General features: G+C 43.0%; 1 pseudogene; it reads right to left on the bottom strand.

Moving 5' to 3' along the window:
• Positions 1-4,697: 4,697 nt before the first annotated feature.
• Positions 4,698-4,817, bottom strand: LOC145395093 (5S ribosomal RNA; annotated as a pseudogene).
• Between the last annotated feature and the right edge of the window lie 10,172 nt (positions 4,818-14,989).

The raw sequence follows: 14,989 nt of genomic DNA on the forward strand, positions 1-14,989 counted from the left end.
TCAAAGTGGTGTTTCGTTTGCGTGTTAGATTTGTTTATGTTTTCTTTCAGTATTTAAGAGGAATTTATAATGTTAGTACCGACTGATCAAGCTTCGACCACGAATTACTTATGTTTTAGCTATAATGTACGAGTAAATTGTGCCTAGGATTCTGAAAACTGCAGATTCATATCAGGGTAGAAAAAACGCATAAACAGTACATCCTAATCTAGCTGTAACACCAGGCCGCCAACGGTTTTATTACATCGACTTCTGCATCAGCAACATACAGAACTCATGTGCGCATGCCCAAGGCCTTTAGTGCTTTATTAGACAACGAACATCACCACGTCTGTTCGCAAAAGCAACTCAGTCCAATTGCAGACACTGAAACCTAGCATCCACAAGCTCGAACCGGCATAGGCCTATTTGATCCAGTCAGCTCAGTTGGGGTAACGATTTTTTTTTTTTTTTTATGTGCCCGACTCTCGGCATAGGCTTCACAGCCTGCTTTCAAGGCCCAGTAGTCCTACGTACCGTACACCTCAACATGTCACCTGAGTGCCCTTGATCTTCCTTAACACCCCCTCCACCGTCCCTTGTGCCTACCTCTCGTCCACCTCTTCCTTGTCGTGACGGCTCGAGACGCTGTCCGATGCTTAAAATCATACCACAAGCAGGGCTGCCGTTTCGAGGAAATTGTCTGCTAATGTGGCAAAACAAATACCCGACGGATCTAGACGTGGATGAGGCAGACGTCTTTTCACACCAGTGTGGAATTTTCTTATTACCCATTTATGCAATTTTTATGTAAAAAGTAGATTTTGGCATGGTTAGGACGAATTAATATGTATTGTTATTTAGATTCCTTATAGTTAAACCAATGAAAGTGATGCGTGTATGTATAATATCGACTCATTTGTTTACCTGCATTCGGACAGCAGTATTGTTACTGCTTCACTAATTATAAGGGCAATTTATTTACAAGGCAAAGGCCAAAACTAGCAGTCATACTTGCTTCAATGTGTTAAGGATTTGCTGAAGCAATTCTTTCTGTAAATTGTGTGTAGTTGAACTGCGAATGAGTCTGGCATGGTAAGGTGGCCACAAATGACTTCAAGCGTATGTCTGGGAAGGGGACGTTGAAGGAACAAGGCGGGATATGGGGAGGTGCAAGTGGCTTTGACTGATGGGGAGTGGAAAGTTAATAAATGCATACTTGCATCCTTGCTTCGGAAACTTTAGAGCAACGCTTCCCTAACACTGTATTTGACATTATTACACAGAGGTATTTTCTTGTCTGTTTATATGTATTGTTCTGTAAGTATAGACATTGAGGGAGACTTTTCAGTATGATGACGCATTTTGTATAAAAATTTTAGTTATTTTTCTTCAGATTAAGATAGACTTTTCGAACTGGAAGGGTAAGATACAGCCGTCATTAACCACTCCACTACTATCAGGCCTTTCTGAGCTAAATAAAATAACTCAGTAGCAACCCAAATATAAAACTGTATAAAGGAGTCATCTTCTGGTGGAGTTGGATGTATACTAAGAAAGTAATGAATAAAGTGAAAGAAAATAATAATGTATAAAGTAAGAGAATGAGAGCACGAACAGATGTTAAAATGTATCAGTGACTAGAAAGGTAGAATAAAGAGGATTTTTCATTGTATTTTTTACAGTTTCAAGGGTGGGGAACAAGTATTTGTGCGTCTATGCGTGTGTGTGGGGTGGGAAGATGTGTGTGTGTGTGTGTGTGTGTGTGTGTGTGTGTGTGTGTGTGTGTGTGTGTGTGTGTGAACAAAATGACTAAATTTTGTTCTGATTTGTAACCAGACTTTATGGAAGGGATAAAGATTGACCAATTGGCTTTTTTTTTTTTTTTTTTTTTTCTTTAGAACAATAGGTCAAAGAGCAGGTCACAAAGTAAGGTAAACTTAGTTTTGATCCGATTTAGATCAAACTTGATGAAAGGGTTGAAGTGAAGGGATTGGATTTACACAGCAATCAGTCGAAGGTCAAGGCCAAAAGGTCAGATTAAAGTCTGACCCGTGTATGGCTGTGTGCGTGAACAGAAATAAATGAAACAGTTCTGATCTGACGTGAAATAAACTTGTCGGAAATGTTGAGGGTCAAGCAAGGAGTTTTCTCATTATTTCTGATAACTGTGATAAAATGGTCAAGGTCACATGGCAATGTCTCCTTAAGAATCTTTTTATCTGGTGTAGAGCAAACTTTGTGGAAGGGTTGGGGGTAAAACACCAAGACAGGAATGAAAAATACGATTTTGAGAACAATCCGCCAAAGGTCATAGCTACAGGGAAAGATCAGAAATCAAGGTCACGTGACAAGGGGAACTTACACATTTTTAAAATCCTGTTTAAGCCACGCTTGCTGGAAGGGGTGAGGGCAAGGCAGGAAGGAAAGAATTCGATTTCAAGCCTACGAGTACTCAAGTCAGCGGCCTGTCACAGGGTACGGTCAGTCGACCCGTGTGTGTCAGTGTGTAAACAAAATAACTGAACTGTTCTGATCCTCTTTAATCAAATTTGGTAGAAGGCTCGAGGACGTCAAGGGGTTGCCCAGTTGCTTTGGAGAACATTGTCAAAGGTCTAGGTCACATGGCAAGGTGAACTTAAATATTTTTATTAGATTTAGGCAAAACTTGGCGGAAGAGGTCAGGGTAAAGCAGGATTAAAAGGTTTAATTCCTAGAGCAATCCGTCAGAGGACAGGGTCATAGCACAGTCGTAAAAATGGTGAGAGAAATTTAGCTGGACATAGGAATTTATAGCCGGATAGTAACGAAGTGCGCCGATATTATTGAGTTTTGTCTTTTACCGCAATGATTAAAATGTACGGTATGTACATTCGTGCGCCAATACCTTCTGCTCACTCTTACCCTCAAGGTCTGGAAGGGGTTCACGTGACCTTGCTTACCCCTCTCCCTGACTGAATGCACTTGTAGCCAGGCTTTCCCATCGAGTAAATACCCTTTTGTTTGATAGCCTGGAGATTATCACGACTGCACGAATAACAGTGTCATTACGAACCCTTCCTCGTGTGGTCTAATAAAGGTTCAGACTACTAACCTAACGCTATGAAACCCTGAATACGACCTCCTTAAAGCTAAGGGTAGGATCGCAGTCCTAGAGAGAGAGAGAGAGAGAGAGAGAGAGCGCAGAAAACCGGCTCACGAGTGCATGGTTACCTAGATTGAGACCTTATTTTCCATTTAGACTGTGTTATTTTCAACATGTTTTCGCGTTTTATTATTTTTCACGGCTGCCGACAAAGCCTACCTTACAGATTTTGAGTTTAACAGTATATGGAAAGAGAGTGCTATATCCCGATAGGGTTAGAACGTTCCTTAGCACCTTGTCCGTAGGAATTTAATTTGCATACTACTGTACATCTTAATTATTCTTATATTCTGTACTCTTTATAGCTTCTTATACTAACATAGTATAAGAACACTGATATCACACATAATACAGTACATAGGCCTACGTTTGCAGAAATAACCCCTTTAATTCGGTGACGCATTTTTAAATATACATCTTCAGACGATTTGATTCAGCTTGAGAGACTTTTCTACCTGCAGGGGATTAATATAGCCTTTATACCCCTACACTACCTTCAGGCTCTTACTGTGCCAAGTTAGATTATCTGATGGTGGCAAGAATAAAGCACGTCATCGGATGGGAGGGGTTACCAGCTGAGGGAGAGGCGCTGCTGGTCTTCCCCATGTGAAAAGTGTCCAGCCTAACCGTGAAATCCTAACCAAGCGATTCCTCTGACGTCTTTTCACAGTTAATTATTGCTATTTCCAGACAGTTATATTCAACTTGGGAAATGCACCTCGTATTGAAGGGAAGACGATAACTACAGTATCTCCTCATGTTCGAAAAGTCTTTGCCGAGCTGAACAAAAGTCTCTGAAAATAACAAAACTAAATTGATAAAACACCATAGGGATGAAAAGTGCATCTCGTCCACCGAGGAGGTTTTTGCCTTGACTAATACTCCTCACAAGTTAATATTAGGCCATGAGCAAAAGTATAAATACTTAACAACGGAAGAAAATATTAGAACCCACCCAATCACCTAAAAGGAGTTCGATGACAGACAGATTATGGACAAATAACCTTTTATTTAAACAGTATATTAGACCATTAGTTTGAAGTGATGAACAAGTAGATTAATCAGACTCAATATAGTTATCCCCAATATTAACTAACTTGCATTTTCTATAGTCGCAAAGTAGCTGGTGCTCTATTATATTTGGAGGTTAACAATTATATACATTTTAATTGAAAAAGCTATGTTAAAAGACCTGTAAGAACCTGATGTGATTTATGGATATGGACAAAACGTATAACAGTGTGAACGGGGAGCGATCATGGAAGCTTTACATACAGTATATATATGCCGTGTGGATGGAAAATAGTTAAATGCTGCATAGCTTTATGATGGTGGAGAAGTATGTTTAAATGGTAGATTTAGTATCCCTGTTGGTGCGGAACAAGATGTGTGGTGTTCCCTCGTTTTTCAGTATATTTTTATGGATGGTGCTCTGAGTAAGGCCAAAATCATTTTTTTCATTCATTGCCAGACGCCATGTATCGCAAACAGGGTGGCCAAAGGCTTCGAGTTGTTTTACAGGGAGGGGCACTAATCCTCCACCAACCCCACTTAACACGTAGGGAGAACGTTATGCCAACATCATCTGGTGTTCCTAGGCTGTCACCCATCCAAGTACTAACCAGACCCAACGTTGCTTAACTTCGCTGATCGGACGGGAAGCAGTGTACTCAACGTGGAAAGGAGAGGGGGCCTGGTGATATTTGGTGAAGGGTGGAAATGCGCAAATCTGATGTACCGGTATGCAGATGAAGCTGTGTCTTTGCAAGCCGGTTCAAAGTTTTGCTAATATTTATGAACATCTGGTTTGAAGGCAAATGCAGATGAGAGTAAAGTTATGGTTTTTGAGAGAGGTGGCACAGTATGATGTGGTGTGAAATGAGGAAAATGTTTGGAGAGTTTCTTTGCCTTGGTTCAGTAATGAAAAGAGAGAGAAATGTGTATAGGAAGTGAAGAATAATGACCCAAGAAAGAAAAATGGCTGATACTTTGAAGGTCTTGATGAAAATCAGGACCCAGTATGTACTGTACGCTGCAAGAGTATAGTTGATATAGGTGCTCATAGTAACGTATGGGTGTGCGGCTGGAATGTGATGGTGAAAAGTCAACGAGGATCAATAATAAAATTGGGGCTTGTGCAATTGAACGGGTTGCATAGAGAGGTTAGGATGAGAAATGCAGAGACTAATGAAAGATGTCGAGTAAGAAAATCAGTTGATATAAAAGTGATTAGATGATTGTATGTAGAAAGTAATATTAGATAGGGTAGTGAGTGTGAAGGTGGGAGGAAGCCTGGTAGGAGTTGGTTGAATAGGGAAAAGTTCTGGGAAAAAAAAGAAAAAAAAGATGGAAGCTAAATAAGCTAAGGACCTGGCTGTCACGGGGTTTTTATAATATCGCGGTAATTTTTGAATAAATGGTTAAATATTATTTAATTTGATAATAATATTCAATAATATTGAAGAGCAAAGACAATGATTGTCTTGCTACATCAAGCAACGATTACTTTACGCTGACTTGCTAAGATTCTCAAGAACGAGAATTTATAAACTTTCTCAACAGTACACAGCAGAGACTAATTACTCACAATTGCTGAATTACTGTACTGTTAGCCTCTGGAGAAAGTTACATCACCCCTGACAATAAATAACTAATACTAATAATAATAACATCAGGTTCTTGCTGATGCTTAACTCCTATGGCACAACGGATTTTACGTTAATACAACAAGACTGGTCTAAGTACCAGTTATGAAAGCAAACGTTTATGCAAGCTAGGAGCTATATGGAAAATAAGCTTAATTATGGAGAAATGAAACAAGATTTTTACTTTACATTAAGCTCGAGAAAGGAACTGTTAAATTTATTAATTACAAAAAAATAAATTTAACATTACATTTCAAATCAAATCAATGAGACGCACTCGCTCACTCACTCACGCAATAGCTAAATACTTACGCCTAGGGAAAAACACCTTAATTAAACTCTTATAACTAGAAAATACACAAAAGAAATACTATAGTCGATGAATGCTGCGTATCACCAGATGGGTGAGAAGACTGGACTAACTGTGAAGTGGAGTTTGGGTACTAGCTGACCTCTCACACTGCGGCACAGGTCCTTCCTCCGTCACATCAATCACAAGACTGACTAAGTCGTGGAAAGCGGAGCACTCGGCCGCATTTTTTAACGGTCGAATGAGGAAGCAGAGGCGAACAATAAAAAAACAATAGTATCGCTCAGTACAGCACTTAGTGACGTGCATTAAATCGGTCACTCTTTGAAAACGGTGACGAATTATTTGAAAAGTATACTCCGATAATGGAGGGAGAAACGGTTAGCTGAGCGATACACAGTGAGTTTTCCACTAATAGTTCGTGGTTTCTCACAAAAAGGAAATGTCGCGAATTGATTCGTGACATTACGCCCTTGAAAATTAAATCTTTCTTCCTTCAGAAGAAAGATTTCAATATACATACATATACATCCTAACTCAGTCACACAAGATTCACACTGTGGTGTGTGTGCTATCCTGCTACAGGAGTATGTCGCAGTCGCCAGTGAGCGAAAAAACCTCGTATTTACGTTAATAGAAACAAGCTTGAGGGAAAAACTCCGTGACGACTGTGAAAATCCTGTACTCAGGTCAACTGAGCGAAAGTTCGCTACATTTACATTAACAACTAATTGTTATGTAGTGTAGTGTATGTAATACACGGTGTAGGTGTGACAGTTGTAGTGTAACTGTACCTACGTGTAAAATGACACAGTAATACAAATTCATAGTAAAATAATGATGACGAGGCAGAAGAGAAGGGGCGGCAGCATGCAACAGGAACGGCCAGCTGATCTGCACGGCAATGCTGCACCCACCAGCTACCCCTGCGAAAAGAATTAAGGTGGAGCATCAAAACTGTTATTTCTCTCTCTCTCTCTCTCTGCCTAGCAATCAGTACTTGTCATTATTAACCAGGAAACGTAATTCTTGAATTCACAAATTGCTTAGAACCCTTATAGCTTACTGGTTAACGCTTTCATTATTAACCAGGAAACGTGCCAGTTCTTGAATTCACAAATTGCTTAGAACGGGCAGTTTACTGGTTAACCTAACATTATTAACCAGGAAACGTGCCAGTTCTTGAATTCACAAATTGCTTAGAACGGGCAGTTTACTGGTTAACCTAACTCTACACTTACGAGTAATACAGGAAGCTGAAAATCGCTACGCAATCTCGGGCAGGTCACGTTTTAACACCCACCGTGGGTGTGAACACTCATGTGGGTAATGTGCGTTCTCCGGGAATCCTCAGAGAGGCCCACAGCTCGAGACATTCCACAAGGTAATTCATACACAGCCTCGGACTGTCTCTGCAAGATTCTCAAACTTCCCCCTTAACTTATGGTATACATGTATGTACAAGCCCTGGATATACTGTGTCCTGTAGGGCCAACGAGTGAGACGTCTGGTCTACACTTTTAACTGGGAACCAGGCTAGTCCTTGGATTACTCAAATCGCTTAGGATGCCTATCTTACGGAACCCAGCATGCAACAATTGCCCATATTAGTCAGCAGTTAGCAGGCGAGACATCAGGTCTGCACCTACGTTATCACTTCCCTTGATGTATCTCACAACAAGGTTAAACTGCTGTAAATACAGTGTCCAGCGTGTCAATCTTGCATTAGCCGTCTTGGTCGTGCTAAGACTAGTGAGTGGCATATGATCAGTTTCCAGAGTAAATGGTGCCCCAAAAAGATAATAATAATATTTTTTAACACCATCAACCACAGCCAAGAGTTCCTTCTCAACAGTACTGTAATTCCTCTCGGCAGGTTTTAGCCTACGGCTGTGGTATGCCACTGGGAAGATTCCACCTTCCGATTCCTGCATCAATACGGCACCTACTCCATCTTGTGAAGCATCAGTGCGCAGTATGAAAGGTTTGCTGGAATCAGGCAACTGCAAGATAGGCTCCTTGCACAACATGTTCTTAAGAGCAATAAAGGATCTCTCTTGCGCTTCTCCCCACTCAATGGTGTTTGGAGCATATTTCCGTAGCACTTCATACAATGGTTGGGCAATGAGAGCAAAGTTGGGGATAAAACTCCTATAATATCCCACTAGGCCAAGAAATGCCCTAACCTGTTTCTTGGTCACAGGTCTCGGGGCTTCTCTAACTTTCCTGATCTTGTCACCCTGACACCTGCAGTGATTGTTGCCAACAATATGACCGAGGAACTCCACCTCACTGTGAGCAATCTTGCATTTGCTAGGCTTCACAGTCATGTTGAAACTCTGGAGTCTACTGAAGACAATTTCCAAGAGTCTGAGGTGCTCCTCCAATGTGGCGGAATGAACGAGGACATCGTCAACGAACATCTCTACTCCTACAATACCATGGAGCACTTGTCTCATGGCACGATTAAATACTGCTGGGGAATTGGTAAGTCCAAATGGGAGGACTTTATACTGGTACAACCCCCTAGGAGTAGCAAAGGCAGTGAACTGACGACTCTCAGGATGAAGGGGAATCTGGAAGAATCCCTTTGCTAGGTCAAGCTTCGTGAAATATCGTGACCCTGCCAGCTTGGAGAAGATGGCAATATGGTCACCCATTGGCTCAGCATCCACTTTAGTGATTGCATTGAGCCTTCTATAGTCACCACATATCCTGACTCCACCATCTTTCTTGCGGACTACTACCATCGGACTACAGTAAGGAGATGAGGACTTTTCGATAATGCCTGCAGTCTCCATGTCAGCAATTTCCTTATCTACTGCACCCTGTAGTCGCATGGGAATCGGATATGGCTTAACCTTAATAGGAGCATTGCTGGTCAACTCAATTTTATGACACGCAACCTTTGCAAGTCTAGGTTGGTCTGAGAAGACATCAGCATACTGACAGAGCAGTGACCATAAGGCATTTTGGTCCCCTACTGCTAAGTCAGGGTTAAGTAAAACATCTCCGACAGTCTCTTCCTGATGGGACTGAGCGGTTAAGGGCTCGTCATCATGGTCATCAGCTGGGATCACCGCAGCTGCCCCGGTTTCTTCCAGTGGCTGGTCACTATCATCAGCTACTAGTAGGCCAGTCTCCTCAGGGTCTGACTCATGATAAGCCTTCAACATGTTAATGTGGAACCTTTTACGAAGATTCCCCATCTGTATTATGTAGTTGAGGTCTGAAATGCGCTCTACTACATCGAATGGACCCTTCCACTGCGCCAACAACTTGTTCTGGGCAGTGGGGAGTAATACCAAGCATTTATCGCCTGGACTAAACTTCCGAAGCTTTGCCTTCTTATCGTAATAAGCCTTTTGAACTTCACGCGCCTTAATCAGTTCTTCCTTAGCTAACTCGCACGTCGACTGGAGGCGGTCAGCCAAATCAAGGACGTAGGTGTAGGTGGTCTTGACTTCAGGGTCGGGTTCTTCATCGTCCCATAACTCACGAAGGACTTGAAGTGGGCCCCGGACCGACCTCCCATACACCAGTTCAAAGGGTGAGAATTTCAATGAATGCTGTGGGGCTTCTCGATAAGCAAATAGAAGAGGAGCAATGAACCGCGGCCATTCCTTTGGCTGTTCGGCGGTCATGCGCCTCAACATCTTCTTGAGAGTTCCATTGAACCTCTCACACAACCCGTTACACATGGGATGATACGGCGTAGTTCGTAAGCCTCGAATGGACAGCAACCTGAACGTTTCGTTCATCATTGCCGAAGTGAACTGCGAACCCCGGTCGCTTAAGACCTCCTTAGGGATACCTACACGACAGAACACTTCAATTAATGCCTCAGCAACAGTGACGGCCTCTATATTCTTAAGGGCCACGGCTTCAGGCCACCGTGTGCTGAAATCAACTATAGTGAGGATATACTTTGATCCATCACTAGCCCTAGGACAGATTGGCCCAACTATGTCAACTGCTACTCTCTCGAACGGTTCAGAGATTATGGGCATTGGCTTCAATGGCGCAGGACGGACACGTCCCGGTCAGTGGTACGCTGACACACATCACAGGAACGTACAAGCCTCGTTATTTCCCGTCCCATTCCTGGCCAGAAAAAGTCAGCATGGATGCGGTCAGAGGTCTTCTTTTGACCCATGTGACCTCCCATCGCTGAACAGTGACCTAATTCAAACACTGCTCGGCGATACTTTGCAGGAACGACAAACTGCAGTCGAACCTCACCCTGGGGTGTCTGTGACTCACGGTACAGCCGTCCTCGCTTACGAAGGAACCTGGCTCGACCTCCCCGTGAATACTTGATCACTTTACCCTCCAGCTTCTTGCGCACTGAGGCAAGTGTCGAGTCAGTCTGTTGCTCTTGGACAACATCTTGACTACGAATCAGATCTTGCGGCGTTGCGACGGTCAACGGAGTGACGCGATTTGGAGCCTTGGCCATGGCTCGTGTTATCGCAGCAGCCGAAGTCTGAGTAGCAACATCTACGGCACAACTATTTTTGATGCCAGGTATGTTGCCTAAGATGAGGTCAATAAAGGTTCTGGCATGACAACTGCAGCTGTCAAGCCAGTGAAAAATGGAGACGCCACCTGGATACGTGCCTCAGGGAACAATCTCACTGATCCATCAATAAGTCTAACTTGGATCTGTCGACCTGTATACTCATCAGGCCGAACTAAACTCTGCTTAACAGAGCAACCTGAGGAACCATTGTCCCTCAGGACATTTACAGAAACACCTCCCACAGACCCTGGCTGAACAAGAAAGGCAGTGTTGCTGGTGGAAGGGTCTGAGGAGGTAGCAGCCAGTCATTCATGAGACTGCGGAACAACCGATGCAGCAAACGTGGCGCCCTGGAAACTAGGTGTCTGAGGAGAGTTCATGGTCGGAGGGGGACTTGTGAACTGTTGTGAAGTACCTGTACTGGTAGAGATGGCACCACCGGGTACTTGTGGAATGAAGGCTGCATTTGCCTCCTGCCTCCGATACACTAATTGACCTGACTGAGGGTTACGTGGCTTGTCCTTGTATTGCTGCTGCTGCTGCTTGGGGAACTGCTGCTGGTTGGGGTGCTTGTTGTACCGCTTCCAAGCAGGCTGCTGTGTATTTTGCCCCTGGTCCTTCTGTGGTTTGCTTGGACCTTGACCATTACTCTGAGAACGGCCTTGGTGCTGGGATTCAGTCTGAGACGGCTTCCCAGACTTGGCAGTATCTTTCCTGCTCCAGGTATTTTGCTTACGAGCTTGATACCCGTATGCAGTAAAGAATGCGTCAGCCTTCTCTACCATTTGGCTGGCATCTTTCACCTGGCAGATCTTAAGCTGTGCTATGAGCTCAGCAGGCCACGACCTCTCTAGCTGTGTACGCAGCATAAGGTCAATTATCCCCTCACGCGTGGAAGGAGTTTCGTCTTTCTCCATCCACTCACCTAGGTAAGCAGTGAGACGGTCGAGGAACTGAACAGCTGTCTCCTTGTCTTGGAGACGAGCTCGCATGAACTGAGCTTTGGCGTCGTCTACTGTGAGACCATACGCCTTAATGAGTGCAGCTTTCATCACTTCATACGTGAGATTGTCTCCACGAATTCTGTGGAGAATATCGAGGGCAGGGCCCTCAAACAGGCTAAGAAACTGAAGCCGCTTAGCTGCATCATCGAGCTGGTAAAGCTGAGCCATGTCTTCAAATCGAGCTATGTATGGCTCGATTCGCTCGCCATCTTTGTATGGGGGAAGCTTGATGTGTGGGGTCGCCATAACATGTGCAGGGAGAGCGCTCGTGGAGCTTGAACCAACTGCACCAGATGTGTCTGAAGCCAAGGAATCTCGCTTGAGCTTCAGCACTTCAAGTTCATGTTTCTCGCGTGCTTCACGTTCGGCACGTTCATATTCACGTTGTTCCCGCACGTGTTCTAAGTCGAGTTCGCGCTGTTTTTTGCTCGTGTTCACGCTGTTCTCGCTCTTTTTCTAACTCGAGCTCGCGTTGTTTTTGTTCGTGTTCACGCTGTTCTCGCTCGTACTCGCGCTCCTTTTCGCGTTCCTCACGCTGTTCTCGCTCGTATTCGCGCTGAATCCTACGCTCTTCACGAGCATCTTTCTCACGTTCTTGCTCGTAATTGAACCGTGAGAGAACGTAACTCTGTATTTTCTCTGGGTCTGTGAGACCCATATCTTTGGCTTCCTGTACAAATACGGTGGTAGCCATGTCGCTAACTCAATCTAAATAACTAGCGACTCAGTACTGATTGCTGCTTCGCAAACGAATGCTAATAACCACAAGTAAAGAGTACAGACACAAGCTAGTGGTGACCAGTCTTATCCAGTTAACTGGCAAAGAATAAATCAAAAGTGTAAATGACTGGGAAGACTCAATAATAAACACAATGGGTACGGCGACTTCCCAGAAGCGAATAAAATCGTCTGGCGTTACCAAAATAAACTAGAGTTAAGTACTCTATGGATTGATAAAGCAAAATTCACTTGCTAAATTAACGGTAAACACCAGTAAGCTTGTGTCTATAAACTTTAATGATAAATACCTAAATATGAATGAGTGAGCACTATCTCGTGAATAGCTTTAGAGCTAGGAGTTAATATCCTGGAATGAGGTCGCCAATTGTCACGGGGTTTTTATAATATCGCGGTAATTTTTGAATAAATGGTTAAATATTATTTAATTTGATAATAATATTCAATAATATTGAAGAGCAAAGACAATGATTGTCTTGCTACATCAAGCAACGATTACTTTACGCTGACTTGCTAAGATTCTCAAGAACGAGAATTTATAAACTTTCTCAACAGTACACAGCAGAGACTAATTACTCACAATTGCTGAATTACTGTACTGTTAGCCTCTGGAGAAAGTTACATCACCCCTGACAATAAATAACTAATACTAATAATAATAACATCAGGTTCTTGCTGATGCTTAACTCCTATGGCACAACGGATTTTACGTTAATACAACAAGACTGGTCTAAGTACCAGTTATGAAAGCAAACGTTTATGCAAGCTAGGAGCTATATGGAAAATAAGCTTAATTATGGAGAAATGAAACAAGATTTTTACTTTACATTAAGCTCGAGAAAGGAACTGTTAAATTTATTAATTACAAAAAAATAAATTTAACATTACATTTCAAATCAAATCAATGAGACGCACTCGCTCACTCACTCACGCAATAGCTAAATACTTACGCCTAGGGAAAAACACCTTAATTAAACTCTTATAACTAGAAAATACACAAAAGAAATACTATAGTCGATGAATGCTGCGTATCACCAGATGGGTGAGAAGACTGGACTAACTGTGAAGTGGAGTTTGGGTACTAGCTGACCTCTCACACTGCGGCACAGGTCCTTCCTCCGTCACATCAATCACAAGACTGACTAAGTCGTGGGAAAGCGGAGCACTCGGCCGCATTTTTTTAACGGTCGAATGAGGAAGCAGAGGCGAACAATAAAAAAACAATAGTATCGCTCAGTACAGCACTTAGTGACGTGCATTAAATCGGTCACTCTTTGAAAACGGTGACGAATTATTTGAAAAGTATACTCCGATAATGGAGGGAGAAACGGTTAGCTGAGCGATACACAGTGAGTTTTCCACTAATAGTTCGTGGTTTCTCACAAAAAGGAAATGTCGCGAATTGATTCGTGACACTGGCAAGGGATTAAAGTGTGTTAATGAAGTCTACGGAGATGAAGTGAATAGCGTTACACACTTTTAAAACTTTATAGTACGATGGAAACATTGTCACACCGGAATATTTGAAGTGCAGCTAAAAAGAAGAAAAAAGACTGGTACGCAAAAATTGTTTACTCGTGAAATAAAGGCAGATCTCAGAGACGGATGATGTGTGTATGACTAGATCATTTCGCTGGGCGTGTTCTTTGAGATTTTTGCATTTGTATCTGGCGCTGACTACGTTCTTACATGTGGTGGCCCTGCGTACTCTGAATGGAGCAGCTGCGGCGACTAGGCCTACCAACTGCAGGAGTCAAACCGCAAATTTCCTTGTAGGCTACTTCGCTGTGGGAAGGACCCTGATTCGAACCTGGTGAGGCACTGTCTACCACAAGGGGGTGCATAATCCCTATACGGAGTTTGTTCTGTATTGTACCTGTAGGACGGTCCCACAAAAATAGTTTCTTACATAATGGTCGACGGGTCTGTGCAGCTAGACAGACCAGGGTTTAAGCTAAGCAACAACAGCAACAACAACAACAACAACTACTATTACTACTTTTGTGCCTTTTCTTTGTTTCCGGATCCTATCTCATTCCAACTCTCGGGTAAAAAGTAGGGTTGGGGGATGACGACGACGACAACAACGACGATGATGATGATGATGTACTGACTTTGTGTAACAAGAAAGCTGTAAATTTTTCTAATCGGCTGTATGCAGGAACGAATCACAAGAAAAGGTGTTAACAATACCAAAACTTAAACCACTGTGTGTGTGTGTGTGTGTGTGTGTGTGTGTGTGTGTGTGTGTGTGTTGGGTGAGTGGGTGTGCGGGCACGCACGAATGTGCGTGCAGGAGGGTAGATCATCATTATATCAAGAAGGAGCTCTGAGAGGGTGCAACACCCGTTCCACCAGCTGGCCCAAGGCCGAATATTTGACTTTGCCTTGTGACCTTGATCTTCGACGGATTTCTCTAAATATCAGATTACTTCATTCTTGCCTAATCCTTAACACTTCCACCAACTCTGGTTTAGATTGGATCAAAACTGTTTGAATTGACGTTGCCTAGTGACCCTGACTTTTCACCTCTTCATGTGGCCTAGTGCTTTGACTGATTGCTCTTAAAATCGAATTTCTTTATCGTTGTTCTAACTCGGACCCTTCCACACACACACTTCTCTGCATCGGAGAACTACTGTTTAA

This window comes from Coenobita brevimanus, chromosome 29 (genome assembly GCF_032717465.1).
Source record: "Coenobita brevimanus isolate Jiangsu-jjx chromosome 29, ASM3271746v2, whole genome shotgun sequence".
Taxonomy (NCBI): Eukaryota; Metazoa; Arthropoda; class Malacostraca; order Decapoda; family Coenobitidae; genus Coenobita; species Coenobita brevimanus.